At 39.7% G+C, this 19,016-nt stretch overlaps 2 non-coding genes across 2 annotated transcripts; both read right to left on the bottom strand.

Annotated features, from left to right (window-relative positions):
- Positions 1–12,918: 12,918 nt before the first annotated feature.
- On the bottom strand, positions 12,919–13,025 carry LOC131241865 (small nucleolar RNA R71). Its single transcript, XR_009169431.1, has one exon. It is a non-coding gene; the product is annotated as a small nucleolar RNA R71 (small nucleolar RNA).
- Positions 13,026–18,689: 5,664 nt separating this feature from the next.
- On the bottom strand, positions 18,690–18,796 carry LOC131241610 (small nucleolar RNA R71). Its single transcript, XR_009169172.1, has one exon. It is a non-coding gene; the product is annotated as a small nucleolar RNA R71 (small nucleolar RNA).
- Positions 18,797–19,016: the final 220 nt, after the last annotated feature.

Genomic DNA, 19,016 nt, shown 5'->3' with positions numbered 1-19,016 from the left:
TCCTTCAAACTCTAGAGAGAAGAGACTTCTAGTTTTAGTTTTTCATTTTCAGATTTTAGGTTTTCAATTTAAGAAGTTTTGAAATCTAAATCACACTTAACATTTTCAAAACAATTTGAAAAATGTGATTTTTCTAAGACTAGATTATCAAAATTTTCTTTTAATTTTAAAAACTTTTCTTTTTGAAGTTTTAATTTTACAGGTATCATACAACATTCCCTTTATAGGGCATCATAGGTATCTTGTAAATCTTCATCATTTTCAGAATCACTTCTCAGATTTTCTTCACTAGTTGAATCACAACTGTCTGAGAAAGTGAATTTGGATAGAGTCATTAAGGCTTTAACGTCATTAGTAGACTCAGGTTCAGAACCATCTGACTCAGAAGAGGCTTCAGAGCAAGATGATTCATCCCATGTGGCTAACATGCCTTTATTTTCAGATTTGTCCCTCTTTGGACATTTGTTTACCAGATGCCCGTATTCATGGCAGTTGAAACATTGGCTATCCTTAATAGATTTTCAATTTTTAGATCTAGTCCTTTTCTTTTCAAAAGGTTTTTGAAAATTTACCCTCTGTTTACTTTTGAAAATCTTATAAAACTTCTTAGCTAATAATGACATATCATCTTCAGAGTTTTCAAGATCAGAATTACTAACATTTTCATGAGAAGTATTTTTAGAATACTTAAGGGTGATGGACTTACCTTTAGGAGCCTTAAAGTTTAACTCATAGGTTTGTAAATAACCAACCAGCTCTTCAACCCTCATATTATCTGTATCATGAAGTTCCTGAATGGCAATGACCTTTGAATTAAACCTATCAGGCAATGAGCGCAATATCTTTGCACAGACTTTGTTTTCTAGAATACTATCACCAAGACCCCACATAGAGTTGACTATGTCATTTAACTTAGTATAGAAGTCAATGAAAGTTTCACTTTCTTTCATATGTATTTCCTCAAACTGAGTTGTGATGATTTGAAGTTTAGATTTCTTGACAATAGTCGTACCCTCGTGTGTCATTTCTATAATGTCTCAGGCGTGCTTTGTAGTATCATAAGATATAATTCTTTTGAATTCATTCGGTGATAGTGCGCCAGTGATTGCATTTAAAGCCTTTGCATTGACACTACTCTGATTTTTCTGAAGTGTGGTTCAAGAAAAATATGGTGTAACATCTATAATTTTAGATCCATCAGTGCCAATCACTTTAGTGGTAGGAGGGGTCCATCTAGTCACTGTAGATTGCTACATGCTCTCATCTATGGACCTTAAAAAGATCCTCATTCTAGCTTTTTAATAGGCATAATTGGAGCCATCAAAAGGTGGACGCTTAGTGATTGAGAGGCTATCAAAATTTGACATCTAATAAGCTCAGATCGATAAGCTTAGGAAATGAATCCAAATAAAAAGAAGCTATTATGCTCTGATACCACTTGAAAAGGCCGAGCTATACGTCCGAGAGGAGGGGTGAATAGGACTATGCCAAATTAAAAAATAAATGCAGAATTGAAAGAAAGATAGCACAATCAAATAATAAAGAAGCACAAGTAAATAACAACCTCAAATGTACTAGTCTTGAGAGGTTGATACAAACTAAATTCTAAGGACAACCTAACACCAAAAACCAAAGGCTTATGGCAGGACAACCTTACTAGAACATTTGTAAGTATCAAAAACCCAAACCAATAAAGAGGCAAAGGAAATAGCAAATAAAATAAACTAAGTTATTACAACATTCCCACAAGTGCATAAAATAAATTACACCATTCACCACGAATGCTTAAAATAAAATACAACATTCACACACTAGCATATTCAATCAACCACCACAACACCAGAAATTATAGTGGTTTGCTTATGTGTACACCAAATGTTAGAAAATAGACACACAACTACTCCACTCCTAATATCCACTCCCTCGGGATATTAGCGTTCACTATGAAAAAGGTTTTCTAAAGTTCACCTTAAAATCTTCACAATTGTGTCTTTGATTGCGCTTACACAATCACAAAGACACTACACTGAGATTTTCTGGATCACCTCAAACAAAACTAAAAAGAGATTTTTCTGACACAACCTCAAAAAGCAAAAAGATATAGAATTGTAAATGATACTTATCTAGAAATTCTCCTTTGAAGAAGCCCAGTAGAACCGATCTGATGTAGACGAAGATGTGTAATGTCCAGTCTCACAGATGAAAAGGTTCTAGTTCTAAATAATTTTTAATTAAATTAACCTGGGCTAGCTTAATTTGATTTTGATCTCAAGAAAGGGGAAAACACAAATCCCTTCTTTAATATAAGATTGGAATAAAGATCACAAAATCAAATTACAAAAGTTAATTAAAGATAATATAAAATGAGCACAATATATCTTAATAAATTCACAATCTTCTCTCAGAGTGGTGTCTTGATTTAGCTTTGAATCAATGAATAAACTCTGAAATTTGTGCTCTATTTATAGGTGAAAATACTGTTCACTTGACAAGTCTAAGGGTCAGTTCGACTGGTCGAAGGACCAACAAAATTTCAAATTTTCTGGCACGATAAGATAAGGTTGTTACTCAACTAGTCGAGCAATGCACTCGATTGGTCGAGTGGGACCAAAAAAACTTATTGGACTTTGAGTCGAGCCTGCATGATCGGTCGAGCACTATTCACTCGACTGGTCAATCAGTCTCCATGACTAGTCAAGAGTCTAATAGAAAATTCACAACAAACCTTAGACTAGTCGAGAAAACTCTTAGACTGATCGAGCTAGTACTTGGACTAGTCGAACAAGGTCTAAGACTAGTCGAGAAAATGACTTATAAACAAATGAAATGACCCACATAAAATATGCAATGAATATGACACAACCTAAGGTCAATCTAGGGTCATCCAAACCTGTTTGTGAGTAGGAACAAATGAAACATCATTTGCTTCCGAATAATGATATCTTGTGATACTTGAAGCTTGAGTTCGATCTCTTGAACTTGAGCTTGAGTTACGCTTGAGTTCTTGAGTCTTTAGCATACAGTTGTTGAACTTCAAACTTGAATTTTAGCTTGAAATCATGAACTTCAACACTCTTCACTTCAACTTGAAGATGTAGGCAAGTTCGATGAAGATCCAGAGAACTTTAAAAACCTGATCACTTCAACTCAAAGCATGATACAAATACTAAATGGTTTGGCACAACAAAATTTGACAACACTACGAGTGCTAGATTTACACAATAGCATTTACATACTTGAATACCAGTTGAATGCTTTGCCTATTAAGGAAGACCCAAATAAGCTTAGGCAATTTTAGGGAACCACGGAGAAATTTTCCATAGATGTGATGAAATGCATCAGGTGTTCATCGGGCGATCCGTCCCGTTAAATTTCTGAAACTCGAGATGTTCAAAATTAGTAGGAAAGGGCACATCCTCTACTTCTTTAGGATGTGGCGTTCGATACCAGAACCTTCCCGCACTATCATGCTCTCTTGCAGCTTCCGCAACCACTTGTCACACTTTAACCTGTGTTATAATTCTTGTCGCAGGAATGGATCCATGAGACCCTACTCGAGGCAGCTGGGAGACTTTAGGTTGTTGTTCCCATTCATTCGTAGTAGCCATCATCAGAGGTGATATTATTTGGGCTACATTGTGTGCAAGAGTAGCCAGAGCTTCCCAAAGATTCTTACATTCATCCATCAATGCCTTTTGCGCTTGAGCCATTTCAACTAACCTATCCTCAGTGGTGGGCGGAGGATCTTTACTTGTCCCATCCATACATACTACGACTTCTCCATTTCCTGGTGAAACTGTTACTGAGATAGAGCAAGAATAGGATGGCATGAAAGGACTTATTAAAGAGGGAGTTCTACTCGACCCTTCCATGCTTTCGTAAAGTTCAACTGATTGCGGCGAAAGACTTTGAGGTAATGCGTACATGATTTACCCTTTTGTTTTTTAGTCCATCGAACTCTTGCTATGGGTTGGACTGGAAGCTCTTGGAGCGATGATGAAAATGAATATTTTTCTGGATATATTGCTGGGGGAGCGAATTCAGGGTTTTTCTTTACTGCGTTTCATGTAATGGCTCCTCTAGCTCTTAGTGTTGACAGGCCTATCCTTTTTACAACCTTTGATCTCCAGCACGTTACTACTATCCAATCATTCTCATTTTCTTGTGCTATTGGGGGGACTGTTATGATCCCAACAGTGACTTCAAGTTTATTTTTCCTATTCTGCGTAGGCTGCTTTTGCTAAGTGTGATGTTGATCAGATACATACTCAACTACGAATCCTGTCAGTATGAAGTAGAAGGTCATCTTTCTTACTACGATCGCCATATCTCCTAATATCCTAGAATTTGAATGTGTATGTTCCTATCAAATGTTATGTGCTGCAGTATTAGCTAGTGTTCATTTGTAGATAAATTCTATCTTGGAGATGAAAGGGAGGATGTTTCCACTGAGAGTCACCATTTTGGCATCTTATAAGATGCCAAACAATGATAAAATCCTCTAAGTCATTCCTAAATCAATACTAAATAAGAGTTCCCCAATAGAGTCGCCATTTTCTTTCGACCAGAAACGAAAAGCATTTGATTTGGGAAAATTTCTTATTTAACATTGATGAAGATGGAACAAAGAGAATATTCATCAATTTCATTTATTCTAAGTTCATTAACATCCTCTTGATCCTTTGATTCCAGCATAGAATCTCTTAATAAAGAGAAAAATACACAAGTCAAATATAATCAAAATGTAAATTTTGGTAGCATTCTGGCATGTTTTCATCAAATCTCCATGGGAGACGAGTTGTGCGGGTTTTCCATGCTAGGATCCCTTGGAAATATCTGAAATAGCCTAGTCATCTATCAAAAATTTCAGCATAATGACGACTCTCAGAGATTACTCGCACAACTCATATAGGAATTGTGCAGCCGACAAGTTGTGCAGGCCCACGTAACTTGCTATGAGTAGCGCGACCCTCTTCTCTCTGTCTTCAATACCTATCGAAGAGACTGACCTCCTAAACATTTAATCCCCTAAATGAAGGGTTGAGGGGGTATTTATAGGCATCCACACATGTGAACCCTTAACTCTTGTGCCATGGGCCCCACTTCGTATCACCAAATCCTCCTCTAATGAGACTTACACGCCCCAGCACAACTTGGGTGAGTTGTGCAGACTCGTGCAACTTGGGTCCCGCACAACTTGGGTCCCACACAACTTGGATGCCGCACAACTTAGGTCCCACACAACTTGTACTGCTTTCCCTCTCCTGTTCATGCCTTTCTCCAACTCTCTCTCTCTAATCACTTTTTGTACCCCCAACACACCTGGGGAGTGCGAAGATGTATAACAATGTGAAGAGGTAGTATTGGTGAAGCAACATGAAGAGAGATAACAGGTTTTGTAGCAAGATGTATGGTGTGCCAGAAAATAAAGGCCAAGCATCGCAAGCCTGCATGCCTTCTTCAACTGCTACCACTGGTAGAATGGAAGTGGGACAACATCTCTATGGACTTCATTGCTAGACTTCCTAGGACTCAGAGGAAACATGATTCGATATGGGTCATTGTGGATAGGTTGGCGAATTCGGCTCGATTCCTTCCCATTTGTATGACAAATTCGAATGATGATCTGGCTAGGCTATACGTTCGTGAAATCGTTCAATCTTACGGGCATTCCTCGAGAAATCATATCAGATCAAGATTCTTGGTTCACATCCACTTTTTAGAAAAGATTACAAGAAGAGCTAGGCACAAAACTCAAGTTTAGTACGGTTTTCACCCCCAGACAGACAGGCAGATAAAGAGGGTGAATCATATTCTGGAAGAAATGTTGAGAGCGTGTGTCCTCAACTTAAAGGGCAACTGAGACGATCACTTGGCTCTTATAGAGTTCTCTTACGATAACAGTTTTTAGTCCAGCATAGGCATGGTGCCATACGAAGGTCTTTAAGGTCGCCCCTGCCGAGCTCCGTAGTGTTGGGTAGAAGTAGGAGAAAGAAGCTTGCTAGGGCCCAAAATCGTCTAGGTTACCACTTAAGTGATCAATGTTATTTGGAAACGACTTCACGCCACCCAAAGCAGGTAGAAGAGCTATGCAGACAATTGTCATCGTGGCTTGAAATTTGCAGTAGGTGATCATGTATTCCTGAAGGTTTCACCTATAAAGGGCTTAATGAGATTTGGGCATAAGGGAAAGCTAGTACCCCGTTTCACTAGGCCCTTCGAGATCTTGGATCATGTGGGAGTTGTAGCATACTGTTTGGCACAACCTACTGCACTGGCTGGTATCCACAACGTCTTTCACGTATCCATGTTAAAAAAGTACACACTAGATGAGTCACACATCCTTAGCTGGGAGCAGATTGAGCTTACAGACGATGCTTCTTACACCAAGGAACTTATCCACATCTTAGATCGCAAGGAGCAGGTCCTGCGGACAAAGACTATACCATTGGTCAAGGTCCTTTGGTCACATCACAGAGAAGAAGAAGCAACCTCGGAGCGGGAAGCAGAGGTTAAGAAGAAGTACCCGCACCTATTCAACGATGCACCGTAGGTAATTTCGAGGATGAATTTTTTTTAGGGGGTAGACTGTAACACCCCACATCTTTAATACACGAGTGTTATTGTTAAACCTTACTGATATAATACTAAGACTAATTATCAGATTTAAGTCAAAACCAAGACAAGAATGGACTTACGTGGCACTAGAGTCTCCTAAGAAGGCCAAGACTCTTTTGGACCGTTAATACTCAAACTTAGAGAAATTTGGCCCTCAGATTTCCTAGAAAACCCTAAATAATACTCTGATCGTAGCATGGGGACTGTCCAAGTGTTGGATCATCCTGTTCAATGGCCCAATTGCCTCAGATGAGACCACCAAGGAGGATGATCGGTGTGGATTTCATGAAATCATCATGATGAGGTCCACACCAGGGTGCACGTGCACCACAGGCAGTGTACGCACGGTGCACCAGACCGACTAAGCGGTCAAGGGAATGCTGACTAGAAGAGTTTTGCAAAAAGGAGGGATTTCTCTCCCATCCTCCGCCTACAGTACGCAGGACCGAACGACGCCATTAGAGCCGATTGTGGCCCACCTGTGATCACTATCTGAGGGACCCAGTCCGCTCATCACGTTGATAGGATCCGGGCGACCAAAACCACGACCTCCAAAATGCTCCATGCATACGTGCATGTGTATGTACAACAGGAAGTCCTGGACGGGCAGCAGCGTCCTCTAAAATCTGGCCATTGTGGAGTCCTCCACGTAAGCAATCTGCGCCAATAACTCTCCTTCGATCCCAACCATCCATTGGGGTAGAAATCTGCATTTTCCATTTACTACCAGAAATGGTCAGGTAACCACCTATAGCATCAGTCGGTGCAGGGAAACATTTCCTTCTTTGGAAATTCAAGCTGGCATGATCCAAGCGGCTCTTTAGGCTCCGTGGAAGAATCTTGTTCGTCCCCACTGGGGATGCAACTGCTTTCTCGTCGGAGATGTCTCATCTCATAAGAAATGTGAATGGGGAGGAAAATATCACCAAGTGTGAGCAAACGACGATGGTTTGGGGTGAAAATGGGCCCCACCGTAATCAAGGGTCCCATCTGATCCATTCAAAAGGAGCAGATCACTGAAATACACTGTGAACAAAAATCAGCCATGATTGGCTGCATCATCTTCCCCATTGAGCCGAAAACCCACCATCACGACATGGGCCCCAGATAGGGTAAAAAACTTACTTTTCCTGTGGGCCGTAGCAACAGGAAACCATCCCCAGTGATGGATGGATTCCATACATGCTAGAATCTGAGATAAACACACAAAATTGGCCATTGAATCATGGCCATTAGATGGGCTGATCATACGTGCCTTAACCCTGTAAAGGCAGGCCACTTGTCTCGGGATCCTCACCTCAAGCTCACAAAGAGAGAGAGAGAGAGAGAGAGGAGAGCCATGGACGAGAGAAGAGAGAGAGAGAGAGAGAGAGAGAGAGAGAGAGAGAGAGAGAGAGAGAGAGAGAGAGAGAGAGAGAGAGAGAGAGAGAGAGAGAGAGAGAGAGAGAAGTCAGTTCGGGTGTTGGGTGTAAAACCAGGTGCCGCACTGCACAGAGTCGAGCCGTTCGAGTCGGATCGAGTCAAGTCAGTGCAGCCCGTAGACACCATTCAGATGGAGAGAAAAATAGAAAAAGACAGAGAGGTTGTGAGAGAAAAGAGAACCAACAGGAAGAGAGGAAGATTGCACGCAAGCTAAGAGCCGCACTGAGTCGACCTAGCCCTTTCAGACTGAGTTGAACCAGTGTAAACCAATGACATCTATGAGAGTGTGAGAAGGAGCCCAGGTAACACCAAACACCCCACCTCCATTAATTCATTTGGATTTTTTGTTACAGTAGGGCCGTTTGGCACTCTTAATCAAGCCATGAAATAGTTGAAACATGGGCCAAAACTAGGCCATGTAATGGCTGAAACATGGGTCGTTACCTGAGCTGAATGAGATCTTCAGCCAGGACATGATTTGAAACTGAAAATAGACTTCAACTAGGCCTTGAAGTAGGACTAAAAAATGTCCTTTAGATGGCCCTCAATCTTACCAAAAATGGCTTTCAAGCGGACCATGAAAATCGGACTGAGAACGCCCTTTAGTGGGCCATGTAGTTGGACGGCAAATCATCCTCCAGCTGGTTCGTGTAGTTGGCCAAAATCAGTCACGTTTTAGGCCGTGGTGTGGGCCGAAAATAGCAGTTGAAATGAGTGTTGAGATCAATCTCAGTACTGGAATGAATTAGCCACAAACCTAGGCTAAAAATCTGGACTGAATGTAGTGCCGGCCCGGAAGTATATGGGGCCAAGATCTAGCTGTGCATTGGGCAGTGATCTGGGCTGAAAACTAGCCTAAGACTGGACTGAAGACTGGGTTGATCCTAGTCATAGTTAGGTCCGGCCTAACCACTCAAAGTGGGCCTAGATCGGGCTACAATTCGGGTCTCGGTCTGGGCAAAGCCCAGTCGCTGACCTGGGATAAAGCACGGTGGGCTTGGGTTCAGCCAATCGCTTCAAGCGGGCCACAACTGAGAGGAAACTCAGTGGGCCGCACTCAGCTTAACGCTATGGGCCACACTCAAGACGACAGGTGGACCGCCGAGATGGGCTGAACTGGGTCCAGTCTAGTCCAATTCCTGGGCCATCAATGGCCAGCAACAAATCGGGCCAAGATCAGGCCCAGTTCAGACTACAACTGGACAGCCAAGTGTTGGGCCAGATCAGGCCCAATTCGAGCTTTGTTAGGGATGATCTCAGGCGTAAAACTGGACCACTTGTTGAGATAAGATCTGGCAGGGCCTGGTCACTCTAATGCAAGCCCAATTGACCTTATTCATGGGTCCTTTCAAACCTTCACGCAATGTCAATATGTTAGTTAGCTAAAGTCTTGGAAACACTATCTAATATAAGCTCTTCGGTTGGAAATAATTCTAGGAAATGAGTCATACGACGCTAGGCCATTAGTTAACCATGAAAATCTGAATCAAGGAAGGAGTTACGAACTACTAGGTGATGATTTTTCCCCTTGGGCTTTCCATCTCTAAGTTAGCCAAACATAGTATATTATTGTTAGGTCAAGACCCTAATCGTTGATGTAAATTACTAAGTTCTTTTAACTGCCCTATCTCGATCCATGGTTGACGAATTATGTTCATATGAAATAAATGCTACATGCTAGGTTCACATACTAATTGATAATTCATAAATATTATTTATATGCAATGATCATTGATTTCCATGTTTTAGCATCATATTACTTGATAATTCATACTTTAGTTTCATGATGCCATATTACAAATCTTACCACCATTATGTAATTTTATGCATGTTAGTAGATGGTCGTGAGTCACCATAATATTTAATTCACAGTTTTATGTGTGGGAAAATTTCACCATTTCATGTGAGCCACACTTGGAATGTAACTAGACAGGTTACGTGAAAAATGGGACCCTCGACTTGAAGTTATTTTTAAGCAACCACTTGTGAAGGGATTCCATTAAACATCCTAAGGTGGGAAAACCTCATGAGACGGGGATGGTGGTCATGGGACACTATGCCTGAGCTGTCAGCCTACGCTGGGTGACAAGCCCCCCGTAGTGACCATTGAGTTTTCTTAAACCGGCTAATTGTAACTAGAATAATAACTATCTAGCTAATCATGCATTCATAGCATGTTGGCAATGACGGGTGGCTAATTCTGGATGTTGTAGCACCTACCTTGGATTTATCACGGTATCATTTCGCTAGCTCCCAGACCACTGACTATCGGCCTATTTTAATGACTTGGCACCATGCTGTACGAGATATGCTACGCTAGTGACCAATCTTATGCATGGGTGACGAATCCAAGTCCGACTGGATGAGCATCCTCAGGTTGATGTGCATTCATACATCAATGCATTTAATAAGATTGCATCCTATCTATTTTGGAGTGTTTCATTACTTTTTCTTTAAACTATGTTTGCTAAGGCAGCAGTGTGTAATCTTGAGGGGAATTTGTTGATGGTCAAATATTGCATATTGGACCCCATTTATTACTTGGTTTTATGAACATTATAGTGCTTAATGTTCTATTTTAATCATGTTTGTGTTACAAGATGAATTCAAGAGCTTTGATTGAAAAGGATGTTCAAAGCATGAATTTAACACTCAAGAATCACCAAAGCCAATATTGGATCTGATGAAATCAAGAATGAAGGATGCACACACTAAAAATCCAAGAAAATCAAGTCAAGAATGAAGAGAATCAAAATTTTGAAGTGAATTTACGTAATCCTCGACTAGTCCTGGCTCTGGCTCGACTAGTCCTGGCGCTAGCTCGACCAATTGAGAACTCCTCGACTCGAACTCCAGCAAGTAAAACAATTTAGGCTCGACCAGTCGAGGGTGTCCCATGATCGGCCGAGGATGGCCCACAAATGGTCGAGGACATCCCACAACCGGTCGAGCGTTACGCAAATCTTACACGGACTACGTAAATTTAAGGCGATTTTTGAAATTTTCCACTCGGTGCGAAGGTGTAAGACCTAAAGCTATAAATAGGGGTCCCTAAGGCATCCCTAAGCATCATCTAAGGTTTTTGGAGTGGAGCAAAAGCATGGAGAAGCCGTCGCTAAGAGTTTTTCTCCCATTTCCTTTGTTGTTTTTATGCTTTTCTTAAGAGATTCTAGTTCAATCATGTCTATGGTTGGCTAAACCTCTTAGCTAGGGCTAAGAGGTGAAGCTTGTACCGTGATGGGATGTTTCTATTGCTTTGATTTTGATTCATGTTTATATTGAACTCTCTTTGATTTTAGTTTGATTATAAGGAATACTTTCAATTTTTAATAGTTTATTGTGACTCAAATTACGATAGATCTATGATATCTTTGAGTATGTTCTTTCATGTATTAAGATTGTGAAGTTAGGCAATCCCGCTCTTCATCATCGTCCCATGGGCATGGTTGGGTGACGGAATACTTCCTAACCTTCTCAATTCTCTTAGATTGGTTATGGGATTGGTAAATCTTGTTGTTTACCTTGTCTCTTGAGCATGGTTTTGTAATGGAATTACTTCTAGTTCTCACACCTCTCATCCATTGAGAATTAGGTCAAAGATAGTTCAGATTTGATTTTACTGAGATATCTTCCAATTGGATAGGATGGGACTCCAATTCAAATCATGTTTATGAATCAAGCATAGATCTCCCTGATCTCTACAAGTGGATCCATGGAAACCCTTGTTTCCCACCTTTGAATTCATTAAGTTTTTCATTAAATCTCTCCTAATTACTCTCAAATATTCCAGATTTAGATTTCATCTTTTCCTAGTTCTAGTTCTAGTTACTTTCAGAAGAAACACAAGATTAGTCCCTATGGATTCGACCTCGGTCTTACCGAGATTATTACTACATCGCAACCTGCACTTGGGGTTGTGAACAAGTTTTTGGTGCCATTGCTGGGGATTGATGGTTACATTTTTCTGAGATTAATTAGTTTTGGAATTAGTTTAAGATTAGGGCTTTTCTAGTTTCTATTTTTAGAATTAGGGTTTTTTGAATTATTTTAGATACTAACTTTCTCTCTTTTTAGAAACTTCATATTTTTAAGATTCATTTTTTTTAGAAACTAATTCATCTTTCTATTTTTAAACTTTTTAATTTTAGAATTTCTATTTTTAGAAATTGACTTGTTTTGTTTTATTTTGCAGGATCTTAATTTAGAAACTTCTAATTTGGTAATTTCTTTCTAATTCCCTCTAACTTTCTATTTCTAGACTTTTATTTCCTCTCACTTTTAGGTTTAGGTTAGAATTTGAAATTGAAAGAGAGAGTGTTTCATGCCCAAGTGGGTCCGTGACAACACTTAACATCTTTTGAGTGAAGGAGGATTAGTTGAGGGGTTATTTATCCATCACAGGATTAGACACCACTCGAGATCCTCAGAGTTAATTGAGGTTATGGTTGCCAATCAACCGGGAAGAGAACCTCAACATAGGGTTGGGGAAGTCCAGGATGAGAATGAGGTGCATCAAGCACCCCACCTTGTACTTTACGAGATTATTTACAACCGGCGGGGGTGAGTATACCTTCATGCATGGTTTTTCCAGAAAATACAGGACACATGAATATTAAGCCAAGGGTGATCCAACTCCCAAAATTTCATAGGCTTAAATCTGAGAATCCATATCTACACTTGAAAGAGTTTAATGAGATCATAGCCACATTATACTTTCCAAACGTATCTGATGATACAGTCAGGATGAAACTCTTTCTCTTTTCTTTGAAAGAGAAAGCTAAGACGTGGTTGCATTCACTACATCCACAATTTATTGGTAGATGGAACGACCTAGCAAGGGAGTTCATAAAGAAAAATTTCCCATACCATAAAATGAACACCCTTAGAAAGTCGATCATGAACTTCATCCAAAAGGAAGATGAAACATTCTTCCAATGTTGGGAGCGGTTCAAGGATCTTGTCAGTTCATGCCTACAACAGGGTTTTGAAACGTGGCGCATCATGAATTTCTTCTATGATGGACTGACATCTTCCATGCGCCAATTGGTTGAGACAATGTGTAATGGAGAATTCATAAATAAAAGTGTCGATGATGTGTGGGATTATTTTGACAAGCTTGCTGAAAACACACAATCATGGGACATCTCCCCAAAATCAAGCACAACGTCTAGGCTGACTCAATCCAAGGAGAGAGGCGGAATGTATCTCTGAAAGAGGATTATGATATCAATGTTAAAGTGGCTAATCTCTCCAGAAAACTCGAGGTCATCGAATTAAAGAAGGATAAAGGTAAGGAAATTGTTTGCGGTATTTGTGCTTGCAACACGCACACAACTGAAAATTGCCCAACAATATCTGCTTTTCAAGAGGTACTGAATAAGCAAGTTAATGCCATGAATAATTACCAACAACCTTTCAGTGGGCCCACCTCTAATATGTACAATATCATTTGGAGAAATCATCCAAACTTAAGTTAGAGCAATGGACAAACTACTACACCTCAAGGATTCCCTAATCAAATTCCAATTCAAGGGAAAACTCAAGAGGATACAGTTCAAAAACATATTCGAGACCAAGAGCTACTCAACCAGGATATCAGATCAGTATTAGGAACTCTTGCAACATCTATTCAAAGGATAGAGTCACACTTAATAATTGGGGGAAAGGGGATGCTTCCTACTCAACCACTCCCTAATCCTAAACCACAATATTAGATAAGTGATCCAAGCTCTTCAAATCAAATAGAGCAAGCTAAGTCTATCACCACTCTTAGGAGTGGGAAGACCATTGACAAAACCATTCTGGTTAGGGTTGAAAAGCCTAAGGACCTGGAAGAGGACAACGATGATAGACCTAGCACTGCTCCACAAGAATTGGAACCACAACTTCAAGGCAAGCCGATTGCTCTATTTCCTCAATGGTTGGTTGCACCAAAATCTCTTTCTAACTCTCAGGACATTCTAGATGTGTTGAAACAAGTGAAGGTCAATATTCCTTTACTGGATACGGCTAAACAAATACCTTCATATGCCAAATTCTTGAAAGACTTGTGTACAAACAAAAGATGGCAAAATATTCAAAAGAAAATCTTCTTAACTGAAAAAATGAGTGTTATCCTAATGCAAGATGTGCCATAGAAATATAAAGATCCCAGTAGTATAATCGTCACTTGTGTAATTGGGAACTACTGAATTGAGCACGCACTTCTTGATTTAGGAGAGCATAAATCTGATTCCTTACTTAGTCTACGAACAACTAGGTTTGGGTGAATTGAAACCCACTCGAACCACATTACAACTTGTCGATCACTCAGTTTGTGTACCTAGAGGGATGATCGAGGATGTGTTGGTCCAAGTTGATAGATTCTATTACCCGATAGATTTTATCATCCTCGACACTCAACTCATCGTGGACATCAGCACTTAAATCCCCGTCATTCTTGGCCGCTCATTCCTTGTCACTTCAAACGCAATTATTAATTGCAGGAATGGAGTCATGAGTATGACTTTCAAGAATATGACATTGGAGTTGAATATATTTTTGAATACAGGCAAACAATTAGAGGACGATGACGATTTCCACGACATTAACATGATTGACTTTTTCGTGAAAGATAGAACACTTTTGACCTTATCCTCTGACCCTCTAGAGACGTGCCTGGCCCACTCCCATAATTTTGATGATGACCTAATTAAGGAGACGGGGGCCATGCTTGATACCGTACCAGTACTTGAAGTTAACCGGTGGAGGCCACAATTTGAAGTATTACCCCAAACTAATGTAGTGCCTCTACCATCCAACCTCAAGGCACCAAAACTTGACCTAAAACCTTTGCTCTCTGATTTGAAATATGTCTACTTAGGTCAAGATGAGACATACCCAGTGGTGATTTCTTCCCACCTTAAGCAAGAACAAGAGAGTATACTCATCTCTACGCTCATTGAGCACAAAGGAGCCCTCAGATGGTTAATTGCAGACCTCAAGGAAATTGATCTTTTGATTGTACTCACCGCATTTATCTTGAGGATAATGCAAAGACCTCATAGCAACCACAACGTAGACTAAATTCAAACATGAAGAAAGTGGTGAAGGCTGAGGTTCTTAAGCTATTAGATGTGGGTATCAAATACCCAATATCCGATAGCCAATGGGTGAGTCCAACTCAGGTGGTTCCCAAGAAGTCCGGAATCACCATCATAGTCAATGCCAACAATGAACTCATGCTAACTAGAGTTACTACTGGTTGGAGAATGTGCATCAACTATGAGAAGTTGAATACCGTCATGAGGAAGGACCACTTTCCTTTGCCCTTCATCGATCAAATTTTGGAAAGACTAGCTAGTCATTCCTATTACTGTTTCTTTGACGATTATTCGGGATATAATTAGATCGAGATAGCCCTTAAAGATAGGGAAAAGACTACATTTATATGTCCATACGACACTTTTGCTTACCGAAGGATGTCATTTGGGTTATGTAATGCCCCCGCCACCTTTCAGCGATGTATTTTGAGTATTTTTTCTGATATGGTGGGGTAATATTTAGAGGTCTTCATGGATGACCTTTTGGTCTTTGGTCCATCCTTCAGCAAATGTTTAGAAAATTTGAAAAATGTGCTGAAGCGATGTGACGAAAAGAACTTGGTACTGAATTGGGAGAAGTGCCACTTCATGGTTTGTAAGGGAATTATCCTTGGACACATCATCTCGTCCAAGGAAATTAAGGTAGATAAGGCTAAAATTAATCTTATCTCTAACCTACCTCCACCCAAGAACATACGAGACGTGCGATCCTTCCTAAGACATGCCTGTTTTTACAGAAGATTCATAACGGACTTTAGTCACCTCTTCCATCCTCTATGTAATCTACGTCAAAAGAATGCACCATACGAGTGGACTGAGCAATGTCAGGAAGCTTTTACTAAGCTCAAGGGCATGTTAACCACTGCACCTATCATGCAGCCACCCAACTGGAGCCTTCCTTTTAAACTTATGTGCGATGCGTCTGACTATGCTCTTGGAGTGGTTTTAGGCCAAAGAAAAGAAAAGAAGCCCTACGTTATTCATTACGCAAGTAGAACTCTAAATCCTGCCCAAGTGAATTACTCTACTACAGAAAAGGAACTCTTAGCCGTAGTGTTTACTTTCGATAAATTTAGGTCTTACTTGATCGGATCCAAGATCATCATTTACACAGATCATGTGATCAGGGTCAAATATTGCATATCAGACCCCAGTAATTACCAGATTTTACGTATATGATAATGCTTAATGGAGTATTTTAATTGTATTTTTGTTACAGGATGAAGTCAGGAGCGTTAACTGAAAGATGATGTTAAGAACATGGATTTGGCACTCCAAAATTACCAGAGCACGGGATGGACTCCAGAAAACCAATAGTAAAGATTTTACACGCCTGGGATTGAGGAAAGCAAGGCAAAAGGGGTTCGAAAAGGGTCCAGAATGCAAGATCACATGTTTCCCGCCATCCGATCAATTCGAAAGCTTCAAAACCATGTCGACATTCCTCGCCCATGCGTACACACGTGTGCGGTACAGAAGCCAAAAGTAGACTGCCCCGGATTCTTGTGGGCCGCGCTAATGGACCTTCAAAACCACCTATTCTTGACTGAAATTTCGTCCTGAACCCAATGGACGGGGTAGATTTTCCAGAAAATGCCTCTGTGGGGCCCACCGATCACGGCTGTGAAAAATTGCACTTCGAGTCCTTCTACGACTCTGCCACCGATCCACTATACCTATAAAAGGGGAGTTTTGGACGTGGGAGAACAGCTGGAGCACGGGAGAGAAGAAAGAGAAGAAAGAGAAGAAAGAAGAGAGAGAGAGATTGTTTGGTTTGACGTTTCTTTTATGAATTTTATTTAATATTTTTTATGAATTTTATGGGTCACTAATCTCTCAGCTAGGGCTGAGATGAAGCCCCTAATTTGATTAGCTCTTGTGTTGGTTGATTTACTTTGAAGTTCAATTAATTTGTTTCTTTCTCTAAGTGGGCTTTATGGGTTTAAATTCTATACTTCTCCATCTATGAACTTGATTAAAGTATATATATGGATGTTGTTTGGATGCTTATTATAGGTGCTTGTGTCTGATCAAGAACAAGTTTCCTATAGAGGAAGAAACAGTGTGCTTTAATGAATGTACATTCCATGTACCCACCAAGGATATGGGATATGTCATTCATGGCATTGCTTAAAGGAATTAGGCAGTTTGTATGCCCGATTAAGGACACAGATTGTGCTTTCTCTATTTAAGTGGTATCAATCTAGATCAAGGTGAATCAATAGACAAAACAAGGGTTAGGATAATTAGGGGTGGATTTGAAAGTCCTAGTGCTCTCTCTCTGATTGAATTTTCTTCCCTGTTCTTAATTAATTGATTTTCATAAAATTGTGCTTAGTAATTCATTCCATTATTTGTTGGATTAGTTAAGGAGAATCATAGATTTGAATTGTGATGACCAGTCCTCGTGGGAACGATCTCGTAATACGTACCGTATCTGCATCTGATTTGTATACTTGCGAGTGTAAAAATCATTTAAATCATGTTGGTTTAAATAAAACATCAAGTTTTTGGCGCCGTTGCCGGGGACTGTTTCGGTCCAATTAGATTTAAGATTCTCTCTTATCATAATTCATAGTCTTAGGTTTTTTTTTTACTAACTTTAGGTTAAATTTTTATTTTTAGAAACTAACCTATTTCCTGTTTTGTAGGGACCTGACATAAACTACTAATTTGGTAATCTCTTTCCAAATTTTCTATTTTCTATTTTTTTTTTCTAATTTCTATTTTTAGAATTAAGGTTTTATTTTTTTAGAAAGTTTCTACTTCTAGGCTATTTTATTTTATTTTTAGAAATTTCCTATTTTCTAATTCTAGATTCTGATTCTTCTTTCAAGTAACTTTCTATTTTCTAGTTTTAGAAATAATTTTTTCCCTTTTTGGAAACTAACTTAGTTTTTATTTCTAAGATTAGAAACCTTCTTTTTTTTAGAAATTAACCGTTGCTTAGGATTTTTTTTTTTCTAGCATTATTTTAGTAAATTTAATTTATTTTTGTTTTCGTTTTGTTTACAGGAATTAAGGAAGGAAGCTGCTAAATAACATTGTCTTCAAAAGGAGGAGCTCTCAAATCTACAGACATTCATCATCTCCTTTTCCGGGTTCTTCTTTCCAATTCTCATTTACATAGCTTTTTCTTGTTTTAAAATCTCATAGTTTATGCTAGGACGTAGATCTCTGAATATAGAACTAGCACCGTTTGATCCTGAGATTGAAAGAACAATTCGTGAAAGATTGAGAAATAATCCTGTTGAGTCATGCATAGTGTTGCCAACCACTACGGCAGCACACTTTGAACTTAAACCTGGAGTCTAACAATTGTTGCCATCTTTTTATGGATTGGACAAGGAGGACCCATATCATCATGTGAAAGAATTCTTAAACATTTGCTCCACCTTTAAGTTCCAAAACTTCTCAGACGATTCGATCCGCCTACGCCTGTTTCCTTTTTCTTTGAAGGATAAGGCGAAAGCATGGTTGAATTCTCTAGAAGTTGGATCTATCACTACATGGGACCAACTGTCTAAGAAGTTCTTAAACAAGTTCTTCCCCGTTCACAAAACCAATGCCCTCCGTAGAGAAATTACTAACTTCACACAAAAAGAGGGCGAGCACTTTCATGAATGTTGGGAAAGATGGAAGGACTTGCTTCTTAAATGTCCTCACCATGGTTTTGAGAAGTGGCAACAAGTTCAATACTTCTATGACGGTCTGACACCACAGAACCGTCGCATGGTTGATGCCACCAGTGGAGGGTCATTCATGACCAAAAGTGATGTCGAAGCGTGGAACTTTTTTGAAACCTTGTGCGAAAATTCCCAGCAATGGGATTATTCAAATAGAGGTGACATAATTTCCCAAACACAAAAGAGAGGTGGTATATATGAGTTAGGA

Source organism: Magnolia sinica, chromosome 3 (genome assembly GCF_029962835.1).
Source record: "Magnolia sinica isolate HGM2019 chromosome 3, MsV1, whole genome shotgun sequence".
Lineage (NCBI taxonomy): Eukaryota > Viridiplantae > Streptophyta > Magnoliopsida > Magnoliales > Magnoliaceae > Magnolia > Magnolia sinica.
Note: the sequence above shows the minus strand (reverse complement) of the source record. Positions and strands in the feature narration are given on the sequence as shown.